Source organism: Nelumbo lutea, chromosome 3, assembly GCF_056320005.1.
Source record: "Nelumbo lutea isolate HS-2025 chromosome 3, American lotus-T2T, whole genome shotgun sequence".
NCBI lineage: Eukaryota > Viridiplantae > Streptophyta > Magnoliopsida > Proteales > Nelumbonaceae > Nelumbo > Nelumbo lutea.
Genome location: NC_142686.1, coordinates 27761309 through 27771580, shown reverse-complemented (window position 1 = coordinate 27771580; position 10272 = coordinate 27761309). Strand labels below are relative to the sequence as shown.

Here is a 10272-nt window from a genome sequence, read left to right as displayed (position 1 = left end):
CAGTCTTTGTAAAAATGTAATTATCATTTGTAAAAAAGAGATGGGAAATAATAGGAGCTTGTCTACATATTTTAACACCAGATATAGTTTTCCTAGCTATCAACCTTCAAATTCAAAAAGGAAGAGAAGACCTCAAAGCAAATAAAAAAAAAAAAAAAACAAAGGGAGATGAGGGATCACCTTGTCTTAATCCTTTTTAGTGCCGATGGTTCAATGGTTCATCATCTTCAATCTTCATGGAAAGAGAAGCCGAACCACAAAAAAAGTGAGGTCGTTGCTTGGTTGTCCCAAATTCGTTTATTTTCTTTTTTTTTTTATGGGTAAAAGACTTAAACCTCCCCTAAGTTTTAAGATACCTCTAGTTTTTCACAAGACTTAAACTGTAACGGGAAATGTGTCACAATGACTAATGGTTCTAAAAAATGAATAAGAGGTACTTATAACTGCAAAAAAAAATAATAATAATAATTCACCTATTTCTTCTCATCAAAGCTCTATATTTGAAGTTAAAACAAGTGAAGTAACCCGAGCTTTAGAACTTTGTCTTCTATCTTTGATTTGATTTTAAATTTCTAGTATTAGAGTATATCTCCATATGTATATCAGTTAGGATATAAGTCCATCCTTAGGATAACAATTATCCTTGAAGCTTTAGGATAATTGTTATCCTAAGGAGATGTTCTCTTAGGATAGTCATTATCCTAAGAGATAAACACTATTGTTTGTTATCTCTATAAGACTCTACCTAAGATAAAGTTTCCATCTATGTAAACCTCTTCTTATTATAAATACAGTTCAAGGCCAATGGCCTCTTCACTACACCCAATTATTATTGGAGATCTTTAGTTTCTAACTTGGTATCAGAGCCCTCATTGATCCCATGGCTTCCAGCAGCTTCAGTTCTAAGTCACAACACTCAACAGGTGTGTCCGCCTCCAGCAACACATCAGGACCAAATTCAACTCCTAATAGTGGGATTCACTATCTTCCCATCAAGCTCAACAACGACAATTACCTACTTTGGAAGGCACTGTTGCTATCGATCCTCTACACAAATAGTTTGTTGGACATAGATGGATCAATTGTTGCACCACCACAATATATACCAGATCCGAACGATGGTAATCGGATGGTTCTCAATCCCGCACATTTAGAATGGTTTGAGAAAGATCAGCTTGTCTTGTCTTAGATTATTGCGTCACTCATGGAGAACGTGTTCGCTCAAGTTGTAGGATATCGATAATCCCGTGATGTTTGGAACGCTCTTGCCAAGTCTTTTGCCAACTACTCATGCTCCAGGCTATTTCAGTACAGGAGACAACTTCAGAGTCTCAAGAAAGAAGGTATGTCTATTTTTGAATATGTTCGGAAGGCTAAATCCATAGTTGATAGCCTTACAGCTGTCGTACAAACTGTTAAGATGAGTGATTTGATTCTTTATATACAGACTGGATTAGGATCAGAATATGAATATATTGTTACTGCTATTACTAATAGGTCCAATATAGAGGACCTCGATATTGATGATGTTTTAGGCATTCTTCTTGGACATGAGGGATGGTTAGAACAGAATGCTACTACAGTTGATACCACACCCCCTGCAAATAATGGTGGTAGAGGATGTGGCAGTCAAATTGTGACAATTGTGCAACAAACCGAGACATGGAGTTGTAAAATGTCATCGGCGTTATGATCTGAATTACAAAAATGAGGAACCAGAACCAGCTGCCTACAACAACAACACTGCTCCCACTCAATCTACGTTCGATCTAACTTGGTATCCAGATAGTGGTGCCACACATCACATGACACCTAACATTGACAAGTCAAAGTTGGGAATGGTTCAAGTTTGGAAATTAAAAATATTGGTTTTTCAACTCTTCATACTGCTACTCATCAGTTAGTTATAAATAATAGTTTCCATGTGTCAAAACTATCCAAATATTTGTTATCTGTTCACAAATTTGCTCGTGACAACAAATTATTTTTTGAATTTCATGGTGATTTTTTTTTGTGAAGGATTATACGGGGAGCATCTTGCTACGAAGAACCAATAGAGATGGTTTATATCAGTTTCCGGGAGAGGTAACTAACACGAATCAGTCTTCTACGTTAGTTGGAGAGCATGTTTCCGTTAATGATTGGCACAAGCGACTTGGGCATCTAGCCATGCGAATTGTGAGGCAAATCGTCACCCAATTTGGATTACCATATAAAGGTCAATTGAGTTTCAGTCCTAATTTAATTTGTGAGTCGTGTCGAGTAAGTAAGAGTCATAGGTTATCTCTTCCCCTATCTTCCTCAGTTGTTTCTAGTCCATTAGATTTGGTGTTTTTAGATATATGGGGACCATCCCCAATTTTATCTAATGCAAGGTTTCGTTATTATGCAATTTTCATTTATGCTTATAGTAAATTTTCTTGGTTGTTTCCGTTACAATGGAAGTCAGATGTCTTTGATGTATTTTTGTCTTTTAAGCATCATGTTGAAAATTTATTTAATACCAAAATCAAGGCCCTGCAATCTGATTGGGGTGGAGAATATCGGAAGCTTTCTTCTTACTTGGACTCCATCGACATTACTCATTGACTTGCATGTCCTCACACACATGAACAAAATAGTTGTGCTGAACGGAAACATCACCACGTCATCGAAGCAACCTTGTCTCTATTGGCTTCCTCATCCCTCCCCTTTTCCTTTTGGGTAGATGCCGCCCTTACAGTTGTTTATCTAATTAATTGGCTTCCAACTAGCACTCTCCAGCACAAATCTCCATATGAAGTTCTGTTCGGCTCTCCTCCAAATTATCGGTTTCTCAAAATTTTCGAGTGTGTTTTCTACCCTTTGCTTAGACCTTACAATCGGCACAAGTTTGACTATCGATCTCAACAATGCATCTTCCTTGGCTACAATGACAAACACAAAGGGTATCATTGTCAGCATCCTAGAACTGGGAAAGAATACATTTCTAGACATGTTATCTTTGATGAGCATCATTTTCCGTGGTACTCTACTGTTGCTCCTTTAGATTCTATACAGCTAACTGGTGTTTATTTGCAGTCGCCCACTGTGTCTTCACCTTCCATTTCTGTTTCACCGGTTCCCACTTCTTTGTTGCAAAGTGATTTTAATGCTGGTTCGGCACCCTCTGACAACCCTCACCATTCGTCAACTTCCTCAACAAGCATAGCCTCCCCTGAAGTTGGACCTCGTGGAACCCATCCTATGCAGGACATTCTTGACGCAACGGTTCCAGTTGCTCCCCAGCATTCTCGCCAGCATACTATGGTTACTCACTCTATGGACGGATCCCTTCCTCCCCATTCTCATCTCATGACTAGGTATCCCTTACCACAATCATTATTATCTCAGTCCCAAGATGACACTACGGAACCCTCCAATTATTCCCAAGCGGTAAAACCTATCCATTGGCGTGATGCTATTACTAAGGAGTTCAATGCTCTTGTTACTAATGGTACTTGGAGCCTTGTTCCCTATTCCTCTCATATGAATGAGGTAGGAAGCAAATAGGTCTATAGGGTAAAACGAAAGGCAAATGGCACTATTGATAGGTACAAGGCACGATTGGTTGCACAAGGTTTTACTCAAATCCCCGGGGTTGACTTCACTGCTACTTTTAACCCAATTGTGAAATTAGTAACCATTTGTACTATTTTCTCTCTTGTAGTCTTAAATCAGTGGTGTATTCATCAGATTGATTTTGATAATGCCTTTCTGAATGGAAAACTTCGCGAGGATATATATATGTCAAACAACCTAAGAGTTTTGAAGATCCCACTAAATCGACCCATGTTTGCAAGTTGAATAAAGCTCTATATGGGCTTTTTCAAGCATCGTGGGCTTGGTATGCTCGTCTCACTTATCAATTAACCCAAATGGGTTCTCAAGCACTGCGTATATATGTAGATGATGTTTTGCTTATTGGGAACTCCTAGAATGTTATCCATAGCTGCATTCAGGAGCTTTCTCGCCATTTCTCTCTCAAAAGTTTGGGTCCTGTTGCATTCTTCTCGGTATTCAGCTCATTCGGCATCCTTATGGGGTCCTTCTCAGTTAGCGATAGTACATCATAGATTTACTGCAACGAGCTCACATGGAGGCTTCCAAGCCCATTTCCTCTCCCATGGTGGTTCATCCCAAGCTCTTGCAATATGGTGGCCGTCTTCTCGATGATCCTACAAAATACAAAAGCATTGTTGGCACTCTTCAGTATGTGGCGATCACTCGTTCGGACATCTCCTTAGCAGTAAGCAAAGACTCAATTTCTCTAGTCTCCCACTACGAACACTAGGCAACCGTGAAACGTATCTTGCGTTACCTTAAACATACTATTATGCATGGCCTGAACCTCTCATGAGCGTCATCTTCTTCTCTTTCCCTTCATGCTTATTCAGATGCTGACTGGGCAGGCTGTCCAAATGATCGCTGATCTACAAGGGGCTTTGTTATCTTTCTAGGTCCCAATTTAGTTGCTTGGAGCTTCTGTAAACAAGCTACAGTTGCACATTCTAGCACTGAGTCTGAATTCTGTGCTTGCTCCACATCATCTACTGAAGTCCTTTGGATTACTTATCTTCTTCGAGATCTTGGAGTTACACTCTCTAAGGCACCTACTATTTGGTGTGACAACATTGGTGCCACATATCTTTCCGCCAACCCTGCTTTCCGTGCTCAGACCCGACATGTTGAAGTTGACTTTCATTTTCTTCAGGACCTTGTTCTTGCACAACGACTGAATGTTCGTTTTCTCTCTTCCAAAGATCAGGTTGCTGACATTCTCACCAAACCTCTCGTAGGAGATTGATTCTACTTCTTGAGAGACAAACTCCATGTTCTGAACATGGAGCTTGAGGGGCGTATTAGAGTATATCTCCACATGTATATCGGTTAGGATAGAAATCCAACCTTTGGATAACAATTATCCTTACAGCTTTAGGATAATTGTTATCCTAATGAGATGTTCTCTTAGGATAGTCATTATCCTAAGAGATAAACACTATTATTTGTTATCTTTGTAGGACTCTACCTAAGATAGAGTTTCCATCTATGTAAACCTCTTCTTATTATAAATACAGTTCAAGGTCAATGGCCTCTTCACTGCACCCAATTATTATTGGAGATCTTTAGTTTCTTAACTTCTAGGAATTCGTTAAGATCTTGATCAATCTTGGTCAATTCATTAAGATCTTTAGTTTCTAAAAGATATGAAAGCTTGCTAGACAAAATGCTCTACAAGAGTACTCAGGAAAGGAGTAAAACCTTTGAAGAATGTGAAGCTATCAAAATCGATAGTATGCTCTTCCATGCAAATTCATATAGATAGAGGATCAAATAGGTGGGCTTATTGGATGTAGGGGTAGCCTTTTGTAATTGACAAAACTTATTGAAGAAACATAAAGGGTAGGAGGAAATATGGATTGGGGCAGAGTGCAACAAATATATAGACAAGGGAAGGATTCAATTCAGGACAACTTTTTCTATCCATGGCTTGAAAAGCCTCAATATCAAGGAGATGGCAGCCATTTTGGAGGCTCATTGTTTCTTAATCATCTGGTTGTTCCATGATGACTATTTTGAAGAAGTATAGAGTATTTTGCAAATGGCGACACATGGAAACTTCCAAATGGAGCTATTGAAACAATGTGCTTACTAAGAGATGTTGGAGTTAAACTGGCTATCGTTTCCAACTTTGACACCCACTTAAGAATATATATATTAAAACAAAGCAGTCAAGAAATTTTCTCATTTTTTCGATTTTTTTGTTTTTTTATTCCATGTCATTTTTGAAACAACCAATGAGATGCACTTTCCCAATAACCTAAATAATCTCTTCTCCTAAAACTTGTCCTAAACTACCTCCCCCACTTTTTCTAGAATTATCTCTAATTCCTATTTATCTTCTAAATTATCTCTAATTCCTATTTATCTCTACAATTATCTCTAATTTAGTAGAGAGTTTCTCTCCTAAATTATCTCTAATTCCTATAAACCCTCTCCCCTACTTTTTATCTATATCTACCTAAAGAAAGTTTGGATTAAAAAAAATAAGAATTATTTAAATATTCTAACAAAATTATATAATAACTTTAAAATATTTATTAAAAACACAAAAAATAATGTTATATTTTTACAAAATACATCACAAAATTATGTACTAACAATTTAAATTATGTTTTTCCGGATCATCAATTGAAATGCTTTTCAAACATTTAATAATATATAATAGCTTTAAATAACGAAAATTTAAATAACAAAAAAAACATTTTATAGATTATTTAAATATGTAAGTAACTAAATATTTATCATACCTATATTTTAAATGGTTAAAAATAACGAAATTATCTAATAAATTTATATTTTTATAAAATATATCACGAAGTTAAGTACTAACAATTTAAATAATGTTTTTTTGGATCATCAATTTACATGTTTTTCAAAAATTTAATAATATGTAATAGCTTTAAATAAATAAAATTCAAATAAAAAATTTTTAAATATTTTATAGATTATTTAAATATTTAAATAACTAGATATTTATCATAGCTAGATTTTAAATAGTTAAAATAACGAAATTATGTAATAAATTAAAAAAAAAATCTTTAAAACAGAAAAATAATTATAAAATAATATTGAAATTAATAATAATTTAATATATTACAAAATTAATAATGAAGTTATGTAATAATAGTATAAATTATGATTTTGTGGATAATTAAATTCCATAAATAACTAATATTTTAAAATTTAAATACTTTACATATTATTTAAGTATTTGAATAACTAAATATTTTAAATAAAAAAATATTTAACATAACTAGATTTTCAATAGTTAAAATAAAGAAATCAGGTAATGAATTTTAAAAAAAATCTGAAAAGTAAAAATAATTATAACATAATATTGAAATTAATAATAATTTAATATTTTTACATAATATTGTAAATAACTAATTTCACTTATATCATGTAATAATTCAAGAAAATAACTTTAAAAAAAGTAATATTTATTAATAATAATTTTAAACTCTTAACTTGTATTTATTATATAATTATATATACTAAAATTAATATTTATTGTATTTCAGTAATTATTTATTATTTTTGTGATAAATGTATTTTCAATGATTATGTATAAATTTATTTTGTTTTGTTATTTAATAGAAAACATTCAATATATATTGGAGATTAAACTACTATTAGTGAAATTTTTAAATTTAATCTATTGTACTTATTGTATTTATTGTATTTTTGTTATAACTTATCGATTAAAATTTATTCGAGATTAAACTATTATTTGAGATTATACTATTTATTGACTAAGTTAATATATTTTTAGTACTTATTGTATTTTTTTCATTATCAATATATTTTCAATAATTGTGTATTTTTGCTATAAATTTTCAATAATTATTGGAGATTAAACTATTGTTATCTATTAGAGATTAAACATTCAATATATATTCTCATAAGTGTTCATGAGTTGGTTCGGTTCGGTCGTAGGCTATTTGGCCAACCAAATTGACCTTGTCAGGTTGGGGAGTTGGTCAACCAAAACCGACTCATGACCTTTCATGAAAACTGACCCACTCAAGTTGTATCGATTTGGGTTGATTTTTTGGTTTGGTCAATCGATTCAAAATATTTGAACTTAAAATTTTAATTTAATTTTAAAAATTATAGTGCAGTTATTTAAAAATTAGATTTATAGTATAAAATATTTTAGACTAAGAAATATGGGAAATTTCCCACTTTTCCATATTAAAATTTATATTTAAAATATAAAATATTAATATATATCCATGGTTAGGTCATTCAATTTTGGTTGGTTTACAAATGGCCAAAGCGAAATTGATCCAACTTGGTCGAATTGAGAAATTTTTGAACCAAAGCCGACCTAAAATACTAGAAAACCGACCAACTTGGGTCGAGTTGATCGAGTTTGTCAGTTTCATCAGTTTGATGAATAAACCTAACTGAAATTAATTATTGTTATTTTTGTATTATAAAAAAATTATTAAAAGTAGTATATAAACTATGAATATTATTGATTATTTAAAAAGTAAAAAATATAAAATAATTGTATACTCTTATGTGATTCTATTAAGGTCATTTACTAGAACACATCTTATAGTTTTACATATTTACTTAAACCTACCTTATAGTTTTCAATTTATTAAAACATCCCATATATTTTATAACTTATTTACTTAATTAATATTTCATTAAGGAGTGTTTGTTTTGCCAGTAGGCCCATGATTTTTCATTTCAAAAATACCCTTAACACTTTTTTTGTACAGAAAATAAAATTAACCAAATATAGCCAATAGAGTGGTTGCTTGTGTCTTATAAAGGGCAAAAATGGTATTTTTATTTTTATTTTCTTTTGATTATATTTATTTAAATGAACATTAGGGTCAACATTGTCATTTTCCACTATCATCTAATGGAAGATTGATTAAATCCATTGCAAATTATAAGTGGTGTTTTAGTAAAATTTTAACTAGAGGGTAGATTTTAGTAAATCCATAAAATTATAAGGGGTATTTTAGTAAATGACCCTTTATATTATTTAGCTTTCACTTAATAAATCCCATGCATCGCACGGGTCCCCGCTAGTACTATTGAAGGATCTCATTGATGTTGTAGATTTATTTGATGCCACTATCATATCATTAGAAGTTGGATATGAAAAAACATATGTAGAGATCTTCAAAGCTACCTTAGATCATATCAATGTGGAGACTAACAAAGTTGTGCATGTTAGAGATGATCATAGGGCAAATAAAGTGGGAGCCGATGCCATAGGAATTGATTGCTGATTGCGGGGATGAAGATGTAAAGACATTTGTAAAGATACAAGATCAAGTTTTTAGATAAAATTCATAGGCTCCACCGGACTAAAGGCCCATGGCATGAGATAAAGCTTGTCTCAGAAATGGTCTATTAGAATCTCACAAAGCATTTAAGAAAGTATCTCAGACATATGTTAGCTCCAAATTGCAAATGGAACTTTGTAGCATAGATTGTTTTTGGTTTGATAGGAGGGCAATAAAGGGCAAAATTGGGTTTTAAAAAAATTAATCCCCACATTTTTACATGTGCAAAAGGATGTGGATGGGGTTATAATTAGGGCAAATTTCAGATTAGTACCTTGAACTTTTGAGGTAGTGTCAAGTTAGTACCCAAACTTCAAAATGTGTCATTACAGTACCCAACTTTGGAAAACTGTCAATTTAGTATACACCGTTAATAGTTTATCAGTTAACTAAAGCACTTGATGTCACATGTGATTTATAACATTCTAAAATTCCAAAATTATCTTTTTAAAGAAGACATTGTTCATTGTCTTCTTCATTGAAACTAAAACTACACCAAAGCAACAATGAAAAATAACCGAATGATCAACAAATTAGCCAAGACATTGACGAGAAACCAAAAATGACTTCCTTCCTCCAAACATAAAAAATTTATTAAAGTTCCAATAATAAATCGGTGGAATTATCTTTTATAATCACCACTAAAACACTATTTATCTTATTCCTCAAGAAAATAAAACAAAGCCAAGAGAGATAGAGAAAAACAAGGAGATGAATAGAGGGAGAGAGAGTGCTCAGGACCGCATGATGACTGATGTGTTAATGAATATTCAATAATGTATTACGATTTGTTGTTATTTTCCCTAAAAATAAACCACAAAAACACTTAAATATGCATCCCAGGCTCCAGCTATGTCATACCTAGTCACTTAGAGGTGTAAAGTGGGTCGTGTCGGGCCAGCATGGCATGGCCTGCGCTAAAGGCGGGTCGTGCTGCCCTCCCCGATGGAAATTTTGAGGGTTGGCCTGGCATGGCCCACAACCCAAACCTAGGCGAGCCCGTGCCGTACTACGAGCCTAGGCTAGGCTGGGCCATAGGGTGGGCCTTGGGCTTGGGCTGAACCGAGCTAGACTCACTAAATGGATTATGGTCATATCAGGATTTAGGACAAGACGCGAATAATAACGGATTTACAATTACCCAAAGAATAAATAAATAAAACTATAAAACAATTCAAATAGGAATTTAAGAATTTTATTTCATTTAAATTTTAATGAACAATGATACAAATTACAAAGTATACAATTATACAAATATTGAAATTATGAAATATACAATGATTGGATACTTCATAAACTTCATACTTGGATGAATGAAATATGAAAATGGAATAAATTAATAAAATATAAAAAATACAATATAGAATTATAAACTATA

The 10272-nt window shown here is 33.1% G+C and overlaps 1 pseudogene; it reads left to right on the top strand.

Annotated features, from left to right (window-relative positions):
- Positions 1–5433: 5433 nt before the first annotated feature.
- LOC148863853 (uncharacterized) lies at positions 5434–8895 on the top strand (annotated as a pseudogene).
- The last annotated feature ends 1377 nt before the right edge of the window (positions 8896–10272 follow it).